Source organism: Lontra canadensis, unplaced genomic scaffold (genome assembly GCF_010015895.1).
Source record: "Lontra canadensis isolate GAN:19392208 unplaced genomic scaffold, GSC_riverotter_1.0 scaffold170, whole genome shotgun sequence".
NCBI classification, from domain to species: domain Eukaryota; kingdom Metazoa; phylum Chordata; class Mammalia; order Carnivora; family Mustelidae; genus Lontra; species Lontra canadensis.
The window spans coordinates 2137619-2155704 of NW_022631164.1; the positions used below are offsets into that span (position 1 = coordinate 2137619).

The window sequence follows — 18086 nt, forward strand, 5'->3', positions numbered from 1 at the left end:
GTGGCTCGATGCCAGGACCCTGGGATCACAACCCGAGCTGAAGGCAGAAACTTAACCAACTGAGCCACCCAGGCGCTCTGCATTTAGTATTAATAAATGTTAACTGTATCATTATTTTTTTCTGACATTTCTTTTAGTCCCCTTCCTACAACCTTAGCCTATTTCTTACCACTTATTCAAATAATTCCAAGTCTCCAGGGAATAAAGTCCACGGGAAGCCATGCTAGCCACATAACGTTCCTGAGAATTCTGTTTGGCAAATCATAAGCCATTAACCCCAGAGCCACACAGAGACATAACGCGGGAGGGAGGCAGTGGCGCACGCATGCGTGTGGGCAGCACACTTGAGCATGAGTGAATGCCCGCTCCATTCCAGATGGTGATGAGGACGCACAGCATTTGAAAATGGCAAAAATGAGAGCACTTATTTTCAGGAGAGGAACAGCTGGGGGGAAAAACACCCAGTGAAGTAAAAATAAGAATATCTGATTTTTTTAAGAACTGAAATCTCCAAGCACCCATAATGCTTAGAATCTCAAATACCTTACACTTATTTTCAGGGGGAAAAAAAATTAACAAAACAAAGATCATTTTTAGAAAGAAAAGCTGCGTAGAAGGGCACTAAGCTAGGAGGCAACAGCACGTGAAATCCGGTAGAAAAGGGCCCTGCAGTCAGACCCCTGGGGCCCAAATCTTGGCTCTTCCACCTGACTATCTCCAAGAACATGGCCAAGGTAATTCATCTTTTTGTGTCTTAGTTTCCTCATCTGGAAAATGGGGATAATAAAAGTACCTACTTTTCTAGTGGGAGGTTGTTGGGAGGACAGAGTTAGTAAGTGCCGGCTACTACTTCTGTATGCGGCTGGTGGTCTCAGGCAGTACTGTAGCAGTGGGCCCCTTGAGTGGCAAACCTCACAGCCACCCCTGGGTCCGCTACTGTGGACGTGCCCACAGAGGGAGGACCAGCCCCTGTCTGCTGGCAGAGTTTTTGCTACTGCTCAACCCCTCTGGTGAAGTGGTCCAGGTGAAGCAAAGCCTGCCCTGCCAGCCGGCCGTACTGCAGGCACCCCGGCTTTGAGAGCATCACAGAGATGGGGATGGTGCCTGGGGCAGGGGTGGTGGAAGGGTCATGCAGTCAGGCAGAGAGAGGCTGACCTTGAAGGCTGCTGCTCCTAGAGTGACCTCTGATTGGATTGCCTAGGAAGACACCAGGCCTCCAAGCAGCTTCCTGGGTAAGAGGGCAAGGTGCTTACAGCCCAGAGGCCAGGAGCAAAGCAGGCAGTCTCCTGGGGGAGAGGGTAGAAATGGAGGGGCCAGTGTGGGAAAAAACAGGGAAGGGGAGGGGGAAAAAAAGGAAGGGTTAAGGGAAAGGTTGTGGGTGGAGGAGGAGGCTGGAGGCAGTGGGGAAAGTGGAAGACCAAAGTCAGGGAGGGGAGACTGTGGGGGAGAGGGAAGGAGGAAGCAGATGAGAAGGAACCAGCAGGGAGAGAGCAGGGCCCCAGGCCAGAAAGGGCAGCCCTGCCTTCCCATCCTAGAGTGTGACTGTTTACTGAGCAGTCCTCCTTCCTCAGCAGAAATGCAGCCTCGGCCTTTCTGGCCTTTTCTGGCCTTTTCTGGCCTGACTGCATCCACACACGCCTCCGAGGCACTAGTCAGGCAGCCGCTGGGGAGGACTCGGCAGGAGCCTCAAATGCCACCTACTCCCCGGCCTCTCTCCCAGTTGATGCTTCTATTTTAGGCACCACATTATTTCCTGCTGTGATTTTTTTCAGCCTTCTAATTCGGGCTCTGAGGTAAGCCGTGACATCCGCTCCAGCTCCCACAGCCTCCCCCTCCCGCCCCCTGGAAGCAGCAACTCGACCCTTCCCAGGGTGGCCACCCCTGTGCCCTGCACTGCGCAGCACCCCGGAGACTTCAGGGACTCACCCCACCACAAGCGTCCCAAAGGAGGCTTTAGGAGGAGGGCTCCATACGCCTCCTCCCCACCCTCTAGGCTCGCTAGAATGTATTTCTGGGCAAGGATTTAGAAAAAAATGACAGGGACCAGGTATAAATTATACCACTGTGTCCCTGTAGATGCTTCAGAATCCGTGATTTTCAACTCTTCTCTGGACAAAGGCCCCTTTGAGAATCTGATGAAAGCTATGCACGCTTTCCCCAGAAAGTATCTATGTGCAACGCCCTCCCCCCCTGCACAGACCCTGCAATTGTGCTTATAACATCAGGGTTGTACATGCAACCCTAAGTAGTCCCAGGACCCCAGGTCAAAAGCCCCAGCTCAGAGGCCCTGAGTATCTCATAGATCAGCTCCTCTTGCCAGTTTCCTCCCAAACACACTCACTGTTCCCTTCTTCCTTTACTCCCCTCCCCTGTGATCTGCCTCTTTATATTCATTCAGTGTATGTTTTTAAAAGTGTCTTTGTATGTGCAAGGATTTCACCCCAAAGGGCCATGGGAGGTCAGGGATAGTGGGCATCCCTGAGCTCCAGTCTAGTTCATTCCCTGGGTCCGACCTAACCGGTGGTGGAAAGGACGTCACACTTGGACTTGAGAAGGCTTGCACTGGAGTCCAACACTTAGTAGGTTTGATGCCTTGACTTCCCTGAGCCTCTACCTCACCGGCACAAAAGGAATTCTATTAATAAAGCTTCCCTCGCAGGACTGCATGAGGCAGTGCAAAGGGGGGCAGCTCTCAAAGGGCTTTCTTTGTTAAGGGAGGGGTCAGTTTACTTCCCACTCAATCACTCAGACCTTGTCTGGTGCCCCTTCAGAACAGGCATCACCTAATAAAGTTTTTCTTTTCTTTTTTAATGCTGATTGGAAAAATGAGCCCAAAATAAGTAAGCGATGTGAGATGAGAAGCTCCGGAATGATGAGTGAGAAGTCAAGAGCCCATCCCCAAGCAAAGAGAGCAGCTACCATGGAAATCAGCCTTTGAAATCTGGCTGCTTCTGATTCAGGATCTCCCCTCTTCCCACAGGTGTTAAAAGAGATCCATCTTCAATCTCTTCCTCTCCATCGAAGCCTTCCCTACCACCTACACACACGCTTCCCTCCCATCCCCTTCCCTGTTTCCTAAGGTGCCCTCTGCTTATGGTATCAGTTCTTCCTCCCACCCCTGTGAGATGTCTCCAGACTGCCAGAGTCACCTCTACCTCCTAAATATGCATTCTCAGTGTGACGCCCTCCTCATTGTCCACTTTAGGGACACTTGCTCAGTCCCTGCTCTCTCTCGAATTCTGGACATGTTTTCTGACATCAGAGAGGGCTCTTCCCAAGCTTTCTTCTTCTGAGCTCCTACACAAATACCCTAACTTGGTTCTCTCTTCCCGCCTCTCTGATTGCTCCTTCTCTTTGTTGGCTCTCTTCCTCTTCTGCGCATTTTAAAGGGTGGCTATTCCCAGGGTTCATCATGTTGCCATCAATTCCCCATCCTGTGCCCTCTGCCTTTTGGTGGCACCGACCCTGGTGGTGCCAGCTATCACCTCTAGGCTACTAGCTCTGACCTCTCTTGAGTTCCAGTCCCAGTTTCATCTGCTTGTTAGGACAGTAAATGTAAGCTCTGTTGTCACCTGGAAATGAATTCTTCATCTTCCCCCAAGTCACCTTTCCTTCCCAGCTTCCCTTTTCTGTTTGGGGCATGACATTCCCCTGGTCACCCAGGCACAAAGGTGCCATCAACTTTGACTCTTCTGCCCTCTCTGCCCACCTCCATGCCAGCACCAAATCCTGTCCATCCCCCCTTGGGATCTCCCTGGCATCCACCCTTCCTTCCCTTTCCCACCTCCATTCACCTAAACCTAGCTTTCAGCTCTGATGGTTGTAGTAGCTTCCTGGCTAGCTTTTCCTACTCATAGTCTCTCCGTTTTTTAGAAGAGGTTCACCCGGGAGTCAAGACCCATCTCCACTAAAGCTTTCTCGACCTATCTGAACTGCTTTAGCTCACCTTGCCTGTTCTAGTCACTTTGCCAGTACATCTTCTCTTGCCAGGTAATACCTCTCCTATTGTTATTTAGTGTTTCACATTTTCACCTAAATGGAAGACCCCAGAGCTCACTCTCAGCTCCTAATCTGAGCCTGCCAAGGACCAGCCAGGACCTCTGGTGTTGCACCCTGGTATTTAATACAAATGTTTCTGATTCCTCATTGTCTCCCCTCTTTGGTCTTGCTCACTGCAGCCCTCTTCTTTATTAAACGAGGAAGGCCCTTCACCATAAGACAGAGAACCCAAATTCCAATGCCTGGAGGGGACAGCAGGTCATGAAATGGGTGAGGTAGGCCAAGTACACAATGATAGGGTGATGGGAGATGGCATCTAGATCCCATGTCCCCAGTTAGAGGGGTTGCTGCTACTCGGTCCTCCTTCATTGCCACTGGGCGAGGTATAACTAGATCTTCCAGCTTTTCAAAAGAAACAAAGTTGGATTTTTATGGGAAATTTCCCAACTTTTAAAACATTGTGCAAGCCAAACAAAACATGGCCGCAGGCTAAATTCAGCCTATAGGTAACCCTGGACATAAAGGTTTCCTGCTTTGTAATTATTCTTGACATGGCAGAAACATTTTGGACTACAGGCTTCTAGTTACAGTTGTGTCAGTAACAAGGTGGGTAACCTTGGAACTTAGTTTCTTCATCTGTACATGAAGGATCCTCTTAAATGATCCCCAAAGCTTTTTCAACTTGGTAATTCTGTGGTTCCTCAGTTTATCCTAAATAGTGGGAGAAATGCTGTTTAATTATATTGTCTGGTTAATGAAGTTTCCCATACAATAAAAAAAATATGAGATTTACCATAAAAACATACTGCACATAGATTACTGCATTTCAAAGAACTGGAATACAATAAGGCATTAATTAACTGAAATTCTCCAAGGTTAACTGGAACATCCCCTTATTGTCAAGCTTATTGTTGAAAAACTTTCTGAAGTACCAGAGTCCAGTTTCCTGCCTTTCTAAGCACAGGAGATGCGGCAATGCAGGGCGAGGGGAGCTGATGAGTCCATGTCTGGGACGGCTCTACCACCTGAGCTAATGGGGATGGGCGCCAAGCAGGCCAGGAGGTCCTCTCAGGCCACTCCCAGCCAAGGAGCTGCTCATGGTCTGGGACCCCTGGCTGAGGCCAGAAGATAACTACACCAGCCTCTTTGCAAGACTCAGACCCCTGGCTTTAACATCCACGTTGGGAGGCTAACCTCACCCATAAGCTGGGAATTAGCTGAAAACCTGGCCCTGCAAGTATGTGTCGAGGCTCAATGTCATGACAGTACCCAGAGCTCCACCCCACCAAAAAGAGTAAGAGCTCTGCAGCCCAACACATCTTAGTTAGAACCTAGACTCTTCCACTTTTTAGCTGTGTGACTTTAGGCCAATACCCTAACCTTTCTGAGCCTTAGCTTCCTCATCCGTAAACTGGAGGTAACAATGCTCTCTCTCACAGGCTTGTTACAAGGACTGGCGAAACAGTGTCTGCATAGTGGCTCCCAGGGTGTTTGGAGTTCAGTAAGTGATACATAAATGGAAATCATTATTCTATTAGGAAGTAGCATCTTTTATCATTTAAAATCCAGTCTGATCTCAAATCATAAGAGACTCAATCTCACGAAACAAACTGAGGGCTGCTTGGGGGAGGGGGGAGGGAGAAGGTGGCTGGGTGATGGACATTGGGGAGGATATGTGATATGGTAAGTGCTGTGAAGTGTGTGAGCCTGAAGATTCATAAACTTGTACCCCTGAGGCAAATAGTACCTATGTTAATAAAAATAATTAATAATTAAATCCTGTCTGATTTTTTAGGTTTTTTTCCTAGTGTTAGAAAGTAAATACCAGTCATCTTCTACTTCCCACAAAGACACTTGAGAAACCAACTGTTTACAAAATTAGATGTTGTCTCCAGCTCCCCCATCCCTTTCATCCTGCCCTATTATCGTGAAATAGAGACACCAGCCTTACAATCTGAACCAACATCTCCATTTTGCAAATGCCGTACTAATCATGGACTCAGTCGAGAATCATCAACAGATGGAAAAGTTTGGTGAGGGCAGAGTATTCACGGGCTTAAAATATATCCCCTTAAATTATTTATTAAGTATAAAGGGAGATTCAAAGAGCTGGGACAAATAATCCTAAAATTTGTACGGAACCAGAAAAGACCCTGAAGAGCCAGGGGAATGTCGAAAACCAAAGCTGGCGGCATCACAGGTCCAGGCTTCAAGCTCTATGACAAAGCTGCAGTCCTAAAGACAGCATGGCACGGGCACCAAAACAGACACACAGATCAATGGAACCCAGAACAGAGAGCCCAGAAAGGGACCCTCGACTCTATGATCAAATAATCTTGGCCAAAGCAGGAAATATCCAATGGAAAAAAGACTGTCTCTTCAACAAATGGTGTTTGGAAAATTGGACAGCCACATGCGGGAGAATGAAACCATTTCCTCACACCATACACAAAAATAAACTCAAAATGGATGAAACACCTAAATGTGAGACAGGAATCCATTAAAATCCTAGAAGAGAACATAGGCAGCAACCTCTGTGATCTCAGCTACAGCAACTTCTTGCTAGAACCATCTCCAAAGGCAAGGAAAACAAAGGCAAAAATGAACTATTGGGACTTCATCAAGATAAAAAGCTTTTGCACAGCAAAGGAAACAGTCAATAAAGCCAAAAGACAACCAAGAGAACGGGAGAAGATATTTGCAAATGTCATATCACATAAAGGGCTAGTATCCAAAATCTATAAAGAACTTATCAAACTCAACCCCCAAAGATAAATAATGGGCAGAAGACATGAACAGACATTTCTCCAAAGAACTGAGATGCCTGGGCGGCTCTGTTGGTGAAGCGTCTGCCTTTGGCTCAGGTCACGATCCCAGGGTCCTGGGATCCAGTCCTGCACTAGGCTCCTTGCTCAGCAGGCAGGCCGCTTCTCCTTCTGCCTCTGCCCCTCCCCCTGCTTGTGTGGGCTCGCTCTCTCTCCCTCTCTCTCTCTCTCTCTGCCAAATAAATAAAATATTATAAAAAAAAACCAAATGGCCAAGAGACACATGAAAAAATGCTCAGTATCACTTGGCATCAGGGAAATACAAATCAAAACCACAATGAGATACCCCTTTACGCCTACCAGAATGGCCAAAATAAGAAGTCAGGAAATGCCAGATGTTGGCGAGGATGCAGGGAAAAGGGAACCCTCTTACACTGTTGGTGGGAATGCAAGTTGATGTAGCCACTCTGGAAAACAGTGTGGAGGTTCCTCCAAAAGTTAAAAATAGAGCTAACCTTCGATCCAGCAATTGCACTAATAGGAATTTACCCCAAATCATTGTAATCTGAAGGGGCACCCGCACCCCAGTGTTTACAGCAGCAACATCCACAATAACCAAACTACAAAGAAAGAAAGAGCCCAGATGTCCATCAGTAGATGAATGGATATATATATATTTCTCAGCCATCAAAAAAAGAAATCTTGCCATTTGCAACTACATGGATGGAACTAGAGGGTATTAAGCTAAGTGAAATAAGTCAGTAAGAGAAAGACAATTATCATTATTTCATGCATGTGAAAGTTAAGAAACAAAACAGAAGAGCACAGGTGAAGGGAAGGGAAAAATAAACCAAGATAACATCTGAGAGGGGGGCAAACCATAAGAGACTCTATCATAGGAAACAAACTGAGGGTTGCTAGAGGGGAGCGGGGTGGTGGGATGGGGTGACTGGCTGATGGAAATTAAGGAGGGCATGTGATGTAATAAGCACTGGGTGCTATATAAGACTGGTGCCTCAGTGAACTCTACCTCTGAAACTAATAATATGCTATATGTCAATTGAGTTTAAATTAAAAAATAGGGGCGCCTGGATGGCTCAGTGGGTTAAGCCTCTGCCTAAGGCTGAGGTTATGATCTCAGGGTCCTGGGATTGAGCCCCATATCGGGCTCTCTGCTCAGCAGGGAGCCTGCTTCTCCTTCTCTCTCTGCCTACCTCTCTGCCTACTTGTGATCTCTCTGTCAAATAAATAAATAAAATCTTTAAAAAAAATTTTTTTTAAATAGAAAAAAATTATACAGGGAGAAAACCAGTAACTTTGTCATGGAGAAACCTGGCAGACACTTCCTTAGCCAAGTGTTTGAAGCTCATGTCACCAATACTAGAACAAGCAGACAGCATGTGGTTCCTGACAGGATACACTAAGAAGGACACAGCATCATTTCTGAGACTCCTGTCCACAAAAACCTAACCAGCATCTAATCGTGAGCAGAATCAGACTAGACCAAACTGAGAAAACATTTTACAAAATGACTGGCTTATACTCCGGAAAAATATCAATGTCATGGTGGAGAAAGAAAGGCTGAAGAACTGTTCTGAATAAAAAACGAAAGGGATATGATAGTTAAAAGGAATGTATGATCCTGGGTTGGATTATGGACTAAAGAAGTATCATTATAGGGCACCTGGGTGGCTCAGTGGGTTAAGCCACTGCCTTTGGCTCAGGTCATGATCTCAAGGTCCTGAGATCAAGTCCCACATTGGGCTCTCTGCTCAGCAGGGAGCCTGCTTCCCTCTCTCTCTCTCTGCCTGCCTCTCTGTCTACTCGTGATCTCTGTCAAATAAATAAATAAAATCTTTTTTTTTAAATTTTTTTTTAATTTATTTGACAGACAGATCACAAGTAGGCAGAGAGGCAGGCAGAAAGAGAGAGGAGGAGGAGGCAGGCTCCCTGCTGAGCAGAGAGCCCGATGCGGGACTCGATCCCAGGACCCTGGGATCATGACCTGAGCCGAAGGCAGAGGCTTTAACCACTGAGCCACCCAGGCGCCCCAATAAATAAAATCTTAAAAAAAAAGAAGTATCATTATAAAGAACATTATTGGAACAACTGGATAAATTTAGTATGGATTGTATATTAAGTAGTGGTATCATACTGATGTAAATTCCGATTTTGACTTTGTATAAAAGAATATCCTTGTTCTTGAGAAATTCACACAGAAGTATTTAAGGGCAGACATGTATAATGTCTGCAATTCACTCTAAAATCATCCAAAACAAGAAAATTGGTATAAACATGGAAAAACACAAGCTAGGAGAAGACAGAATATTAAAACAAATATGGCAAAATGCTCACATCTGGTGAACTTGAGTAAAGAGTATACAGGAGTTCTTTGTACTAGTGTTGTAGCTTTTTGGTCAGTTGAAATTATTTCAAAATAAAAAGTAAAAAAGAAGAAAAAGTCAGTCAGGGATGCCAGGCGCAGAGCCTTGTGTGGTGAAGTGAAAGAGCCCTGACTCTTTGAGATGAGGTTCAAACCCAGCCCTGTGAACTACAAGATACTTACCATCCCTAGACTCTGTCATTTCACTGCAAAATGTACATAATAATAACACCTCTCTCTTAGGGTTGTCAAGAGGATTAAATGAAGTAGTCCATGAAAAACAGCCAACATATTTTTCTCATATTCTATGAGTATATGCTGTTACAGGTCCAGTAGGGATCAATGCGAACAGAACTCTTGCCCTCACGCTACCTATACTGTAGTCAAAATGGTGGCAAATAACTAAATGAACGGGCAGATGTAGAACTACAAACTACCAAAAATTCTGAGAGTAATGCAGTGTGGCAGGAGAGCTGGGGAACCCTACCACGTATACGGTGGTCAGGGAAAGCCTTATTGAGGAAACAACATTTAAGCTGAGACAAGGAACAAGGAACAAGGAGGGAGAGGTTGGCATTCTAGGTGGTGGGAGCAGCAGGAGCAAAGGCCCTGAGGTGGGGAACAACTCAGTGCATGCAAGGAACTGTGACATACCCTCCTCTGCTAGAGCATTTAGAACTCCTTGAATGCTCCTTGAAGGAAGGGGCAGCAGAGCACCTAGCAAAGACTGGACACTCTGTTAAGTGTTTGCTGAGTGAACAAGGAAATGGGTATCCCTTGGTTTTAGCATCTGCCATGGGAATATCTCCCCTCTCCCAGCCCTTAGCTGTACCACGTAGCAGAAAGGTTTCTTTTGAACTTGGAGCTTGGACACTTACCCCTGTGTGGGCAATCTGCCTAGATCGCAGAGCTGGAAGGGACCCCAAAAATCTCGTGCTCCCACCTCTCATGTTGGAAGGAAGCAGCAGAAGCCCAGGCTCCGGACAGACTTACCAGAACTCATGGACTGGGTTGGGGACCCATGTCTGGTGCCTTCCTCAGCCCTGCAGCCTGCCTTGTTTATTTGTTCAACAAGTTTGTTTCAGCCATGGCACAGTCTGTTCTGACTCTGGAACATTTATGAGATGAGCCAAAAAATCACAGAAAAATGGTCTGGTCTTGGAGCTAAGGGGCGGGGCAGCCAGGGTGGGAGACAGGTTTCAGGCCAGTTCTGGGGCAGAGTTTTGGCAAGTCCTTTGCTGTCTTTTTCCCTTCTGCCCTTGGGAACCAAAGGGACTCTAGTGGGATTTCCTGCCTGAGTTTCTCCAGGACCATGATGTGGACAGACTAGAACATTTGACCCTAAGATTTCCAATTCTCATCTCCACCCTCATTAGCTCCATTCCACAACCCAGCTTCCACCCACTAAGTTCGTGTCACAGCCAATCCATTTGATCAGCCCAAGGGTAGAGGGGGCACATACTGCAGCAACGTGGGACTCTTCTGCCCCCTCCGCCTGCAGCGCCCTCTTTCTCTCTGCTTATGAACTCTTGCTTATCCTTCAAAACCCAGTGGTTATGGTCCCATCTCTAAAACAGACTCCCCAGGTAGTCGGCCAGCCACTTTCCAAAATTTAAAGAGCTCAACTAGGATAAGCAGGATAGCTAAAAAGCTGATTACTTTGCAATGCTGGTTATGACCTTGTGTTGATCAAAAACATTCACTTGCGGTTGCATCAATTATTCATGACCAAAAAACTCAGAAGTCAATAATTAATAAATGTAGTTTTTTGGGTGGCAACATAATTTATTGAAACCTTAATTAAGTCTAGGGTGGGAGAAGGGATGGGGTAAGGATGACAAAAGGATTTCTGTGCTAAAAACTTGACTCTAAGATCCTATGCAGCCCTTTGATACACATGGCTGCCTCGTTTCCCCGAGAGGCCTGGTACATAGTAGGTACTCAGAAAGTACTCAGTGAATGTATGAATGTGTGAGGATGATGATCCTTCCTGGCCCTGGGGGTCACTCTTCTGCCCTTTTACTCCAGGCAGCTCCCCAAGAAGCAGAGTCTGGACAGCTATGGGAGGTGCTGTTCTCCTTCACTTCCAAGATTAGCTCAGACCTTAAAAATCACAGCCCGACGCCTGCTCCTTTCATGCCAAGGAAAACAGTAGATGTCAGAAGCCTCCTTAGGTATCTGGAAGAGAACAGCTCCTTCTGCTCCCTCCCTTCCTTGTATGAGGTCACTGAATCAGGATGACAAAGCAAACAGTGACATGTGTTGGGACTTGTTCCTGCCCTGATTCCAGGTTTCTCTAGCAACTCCTTCCTCCCAGTGGCAGACCTAGGTGTGGACAACTGACTGAACTGAAACCTTGGAATCCATGCATGCTAATTAGGAGGAACCCACTGCAGCAGTGAAGAGAAAGTCCTGGGGGTGCCTGGGTGGCTTAGCCAGTTAAGCGTCTGACTCTTGATTTCAGCTCAGGTCATGATCTGAGGGTTGTGGGACTAAGGGAGCCCCAGTGGCTGGACTCCACACTCAGCAGGGACTCTGCTTAAGATTCTGGCCTTCCATTCCTTCCCCGCCTCGTGCACTCAGGCTCTCTCTCCCACATACATAAGTAAATATTAAAGAAAGAGGGAGAGAAAGACAAAAGGTCCTAGATAAACCTCGGTAAGGCAGGGAATTGGGATATTAGCAGCACTGGACATTTGCACAGGGGTTTCCCAGGCGTCAGTGTGCTCTAATTTGTTCTCATTTGAGTGAAGGAGAGCAAGAATTCTTTTCTGACTGTGCAGATGAGAAAAATGAAGCTCATTTAGGGCCAGCAACTTAATCAGGGCTGCATGGCTTGAGGGTCACAGAGCCAGACTTGAAATGAATTTTCTGACTCTAGTTACATCTTCCCATCTCACAGCAATTCCTTGAACTTGAATCACTGGTACACCTGCTTCATGGTCTTTGGCTATTGCACACCACCATACTACTATTTACTTAATACTTTTCTTTAAATAAACTCACTTAAAAAATTGACTTCATTCTAAGCAATAATACTTACGCATCTATATATATGTCTAAGTAATATATGTGCAACTGCTAAAATTAAACATTTTCATCCTCCTTCCTTAAAGTAACTCTCATAACACCAGGGATGCCAGTGCACTCTTTGAGAAACTGTCCAGCTGTCCTACATCGAGTCCACATTACTAAGGATGGATCTTCACAGACTGTCAGTCAGTGGCTGCCTTTGTAGAAATGGCCAGCCAGTGGCATTGCTCGGGGAAACCACTGCTGTTTTTAGGGCCGTGCCTCAAAATCAAAAGTTCCTGAATCGGGGAGGATAAGGGAGAGATCATGGAAGTCAACTCCCACAGGGCAGGGCCTTATACCACACACCCAGTCACAGTCCTAAAAATCAAAGGGGACACCATTCAGAGACATACAGATGAATCAGATGTAGTCCCTGCTCTTAAAAACTCAAGAGCTGACAAACATCAGTAACGGAAAGCTACAAAGAATAAGCAAAATATCTGGGATCAGAGAAACTCTAGACTTGGTTCCACCATGAACCTGGCAGGATGACATCTCTTCTTGTTACCTTTTAAGACTAAAAGGAGACTCAGATTTTTAAAATAGGCATGATATATCAAAATATCAAGTTGTGTATATTAATTATATGCGATTTTTGTCAATTACACCTCAATAAAGATGGGGAGAAATAAGTGTGAAAAATTCTCTGTAAAAAACCATAAAGCTGCAATATAGTGTGTAAGTACTAGATAGGCAGTGCCCAAACTCCTCCACAGAATATTTGCATTACTTCTGGAGAGAGACTTTCTCAAGGTAAAACGAAGCATCAGCAACAACAGGTTGGGAAGAGATTTAAGGAGCACCATTTGAGGGTTACCAGCATCCCTGACTAACTTGCTGCTCTCAGGTCTTGGGCCCAGGAAGACACTGGTGAGCCAAACCAGACTGCTTCCTCTAACTCTTTCAGAATTTTTATTTTCTTCTCTGATTTGTACTCTTTCTTCTGCTTTCAAACATTTTCTTCTTGCTTTCAGCCCAGTGCACAAATTGACTGCATAGTAATGGGTCTCTACTGTCCTCTTGTGGCCATTCTCTGACACCACTGCATTGACTTTTGAAGGGGTGTGCGTGACAGCCTCAGGAAACCAGAGCCAACCCTCAAGACAAAGATTTTCCAGGGCCAGCAGAGGACTTAAGGCCCAAATTAAAGCCAGCTGCTGGAATTCAGCGCTTTCTGACGGGAAGGGGTAGTTCTGCCTGGTTTTGTCCCAAGCAGGACAGGAATCCAGGTCCTCTGCATTAACCCTACACAAATGGTCAGTTCCTGGATTGTCCAGTTTGTCTGGAGCAAGATCTTGGAAATGAAGGCAGCCCTGAAGTCTTCCTTCTCTGCCTGGAAGTCCCAAGAGTAGAAAGGGCCAGGACCAGAACTTCCAACACCCACTCATTTAAAGCAACAATAAACAGAGTCCTCATTTTGTGAACTGGTAAGTGACATAGGTTAAGGGTGGGGTACAAAATAAGATACATAATTCCTATCCTCAAGAACTCATAAAGTTTACAAATGTAACTAACTGAAGCATACATATAATTAATGGACATAGGGCTATCGGAGTAAGGGCCATCAGAGAAGTAAAACACAAAATGCTACAAGACTGGTGGGGAAGGAGAGATTCATGATGACCATGGGGATCAGGGTTTTCTGAAGGTAGTGAGACTCAAGCTGGACTTTGAAAAAAAATGACATGAGCAGATGTGAACAAGGAAGACCACAGTGATACTAATAATAGCTACATTTGGGGGGAGCTGATTATGCATCAAGCACAGCTAAGGGTTTTGTAGATATCTATTATTTAATCTCCATAATACTATAAGGCATTATTTTCTCTATTTGACAGACCAGGAAACCGAGACTTAAGATCATGTACAGCAAAGCTTGATAGAAAATACAGGAAGAAGTAAAAGCAAAAAATGTGTTTGGGGAAAGAATCTATTATTACTAGAGTATCAGGTACACCTGGTGAGGTGGCAGAAAGAAAGGACAAGGGCATATGGGGTATATGATGATCATAAATTACAGGAACCCTATAATCAAGGATTGGATTTTAAAGCCTCAAATGAACTTCGACCTCACCCTTCGGATACTGAAGAACCTTCCAGATTTCAGAGCACAGAATCCTGCTCAGGGATAATTCAGATGTGTGGAGGAGAGCACGATGAGGCAGAGACAAGAGGAAGGGAACTCTGTAAAGAATCATGCAGTGAAGGGAGCTTGGGTCAGGGCAGTGGGCAAGCAAACAGATGAATCTTAAAACTTTACACATGGAAATTGTTAAGACTGACTTGGGGGATGAAGAGAATGGAGCTACCTTTGGTGGGAACCACTGTTCCCTCCCATGCTGAACCCTCCAACCCACCTCCTCTTACTGGGGGAAGGGAAACTTCGGTCTCGCACAGAATGGAAGCCTCAATCCCACCCTGGATTATGGTTGTGCCAAACCTCTAAGGCCAAACAAAGCAGGGCAAAGTCTACTCTGAGACCAGAGAAGAAATCTGGAAAATTGTTCTCAATGCCCACATCAAGTGAGGAATCTCAGGATCAAAGAGCAGCCTGTCACAGAAGGGACTACGGGAGTTTAACGCTGTGACCCACTTCCCAAAGGTCAGGGAGAGTTTTATGTCATTTCCCAGCAGTCTGTCCAACCTGGTTGGGTCCAAACAGGGCTGGACCAAACCCTGTATGGGAACACAGCTCCCCCGCCAGGGGCTTGGATTCCTGCTTTTGACTACCTCAGGGCTGGGCTGGCAAGCTTCCCTCTGGTTCCCACTTTCAGGAAGCCAGCCACAGCTGCCGGCTACTTGTCACACCCTATCCGGAAGGTGGCAGCATTTCAATGGTAAAGCAACAGATGCCCAGGCGGCGGCTAACAGCCTCAAAGTTTGTTGGGAATTGTGTCATATTTCCCAAAAGAGCTAACTCCATCCAGTTCCAATGAAGTGGTAACTGGTAAAGGCTTGGGTTACAAGGAGACGATGAGGCTTCGTAATTCCTATCCTAGACTGGGGCAATTTCAGGGAAGATGCTTAAGGCAGGCACTCAACATTTAAATGTACCAGGCACTATGCAAACTCCTTAGAAATGTCCTGAAGCAGACAAAGAGACTTGTTGTAATGTTAAATATTTATCCTTGACTTTTCTTTCTCTAGAACTGTGACACTTACTTTTTACCTTTTTTCTCCAATAAATGAGTACCCATCCCAAAAAAAAGTGCCCCCAAAACCAAAGAAAGGGCAATCAGCTATCTAAGTCTGGGGTGGCCTGCAAACTTCCTGCTTGCCTCCTGGTCTTTAACCCCTCACCCGCTGGTGCCCGGACTCCTAGGCTCACGTGGCGGAGAGAGCAACTGCTCACCAGCCCTCTCTCCTGCGATCCAGACTCCTGTATCCACCTGCTTTCCTTACATCTTTATTTAGATGTCTCAGTGGGACATCAAGCTCAACTGGTCCAAAACCGAACTTTTATTCTCCTCTAAGAACTTTTATTCTCCACCCCCTCCTCCCACCAACCCATCACTCAGTCTCAGCCATTCCACTTTTCAAGATATTGCTAGGACCCAAATACCTCTTTGCATTTCGATCTCTACTTAGTGCAAGCTGCCACAATCTCTCACCTGGACTTCTGTAGCAGACTTCTAACCTGGCTTCCTGCATCCTCTCCCTCCTTCCTCCACCCTGTAACTTTCAGTATTTTTAAAAACCCCAATCTGATCATTCACCATCACTAACACCCAAATGGCTTTCCACTGCTCTTTACATATAAAGGCAGAGGTGGTACAGAACTCCTGGGGAGACCCAGACAGCTGACCAGGGATACCCTGCTTTTAGTTAGCCAATTGTGTTCTTGCTATAACAGTGTTTTTTGTAATGACTAAAAACCTTACTTTTCTGTGAAAAGAAAACTGGATTACCTTGATTTCTGGTAACATAAAACTGTAACCTCCCTGTCTAGGAGGGGATAATTAGCCTTTTGAACAGAAACTTTTCAAACATCCATTAACTGAGGCACACATTACTTCTTAAAGTTTTTGCAAACACCTTGAGCCAGATGGGACCCTGAAGATGAATTAGCTTAGAGCAGGGGTTGGCCAATGATACCCTGCAGGCCAAATCAAGCCTGCCACCTGTTTTAGAAATATTTACTGGAACACAGCCCCACTCATCCATTTGTGTACTGTCTATGCCATTTGCCCCCCAGTGGCACAGTAGGGTGGCTGTGATAGGGACTGCAGGGCTTGCAAAGCCTGGTATCCCTGGCCAGTAACAGAGAAGGTTTGCTGACCATGCTGTATAGGCTGGGCTGCACATTAAAATCACCTGGAATGCCTCTTAAAAGGGATCACACAGAGATTCTGATTAAAGAGATTTAAGGTGGGATCTAAGCATTAAAATGAAAAACTTAACAAATTTCTGTAGGTGTTTCTAATAGGTAGCCACAGTTGAGAACCACTGATTTCATCCCATCTCCTGCCTCATGCATGAGGGGCAGCCCCACAGGTCAGGATTTGCCTCCTGTTTGTAGTGAGGGACAACTACTCATGCCTACAAAGCCCTATAGAGCACATCCCTCTACACTATCTCATTCGATCCTTAGTACAAATCTGAGGTTCAAAGAGCAGGAAGCATTACTGTCCCTGCTTCACACATGACAGAACTGAGGCTCAGGGGATTTAAGTCATGTCCCCAAAGTCTCCTATTTGGTAAAGGGAGCTAAGACTCCGGCACACGTCTTTTCAATCAAGGCCACCAAGCACTGATGTTAATTGTACAAGTGACATACTTCTATTTTATTTTGTCATGTGGAGTCCTATTTGCTTTCGGGGAGGTCTCCAGAACACTTAGAAATCTGCCTTCCTAAATCAGGATTCCTAAGGAATGCCGCGAGGGGAGATGGAGAGGATACATGCAGGGATGTATCTATCGAGCCCATTTCTGTGCCCACATTTAAACCACAGTAGATATATTTTTACCTGTTCAGACCTAAGGATCCCACATATGATTTTGTTTGAATAAAGAGCTCCACCTTTGAAGACCACTGACATGGCTTGGACCTTTGCTTACTGTTTCAGTCCAAGATGGCATGGTCACTCTGCCCCCAGATTCCTGTCACTTCTTACATCAAGTTCTTCCCCGTTGGTCTAAATGAAGCTCAAAATAGTAGTTTCTCATAATGCCAATATTGGTATTGTTTTTTGAGAAATGAAAGGCATCGCTTTCAACAGACCAGACTTCCCACATCCGTCTGGGTAACTGAAGTTACTCATTACTGCTCCCTGCCTACTTCATGCATATTATATAATGAAGAAAAAAAAATATATATATATATACCATATGTAAAAAAAGGAAAACATCACCCTCATCCACTCTCTTGCTAGGCCACAGCGTTTCTCCTGCCTGCTCACTGGGTCTGCCTCCAGCCTAATCCACAAACTCGCTGCTTTGCTTCTACTCTTAGGCCTTCATTCCCTGCGAAGTGAGGCATTCATTAATGTTTGCGGGGGAAGAGGGTGCACCGGGGGATATAAGACAACTTCTCACACTTCTTTAAGTTTCCAGAGAGGAAAACCTTTTAGTCTCCTCTCCACAGAAGTGAGAAGCCCCACACTGGCAAAACACTTCCACCTTTCATTCCATGACCCTATGTGCACCTTTCCACACGAGCAGGGTGACTAATCTGACTGGTCAGAGTCCAGGACATTGAAAGGACTGAGTTTTTATCAGGACTGATGCCTGAGTGCACAAGATATACTATGATCCTGACCTGTGTCCTGATAAATCAGGGTCTGTTCTCAAACCCGGCACAAGGTTATAGTAGGAGGGAGTAGGAAGCCCCATTCTGTATCTACTTTTAGCTCCAGGAATGACAG

The 18086-nt window shown here is 45.8% G+C and overlaps 1 long non-coding RNA gene across 1 annotated transcript; it reads left to right on the top strand.

Annotated features, from left to right (window-relative positions):
* Positions 1 to 303: 303 nt before the first annotated feature.
* LOC116860056 lies at positions 304 to 17168 on the top strand. Its single transcript, XR_004381264.1, has 3 exons — positions 304 to 314; positions 13283 to 13286; positions 17045 to 17168. It is a non-coding gene; the product is annotated as an uncharacterized LOC116860056 (long non-coding RNA).
* The last annotated feature ends 918 nt before the right edge of the window (positions 17169 to 18086 follow it).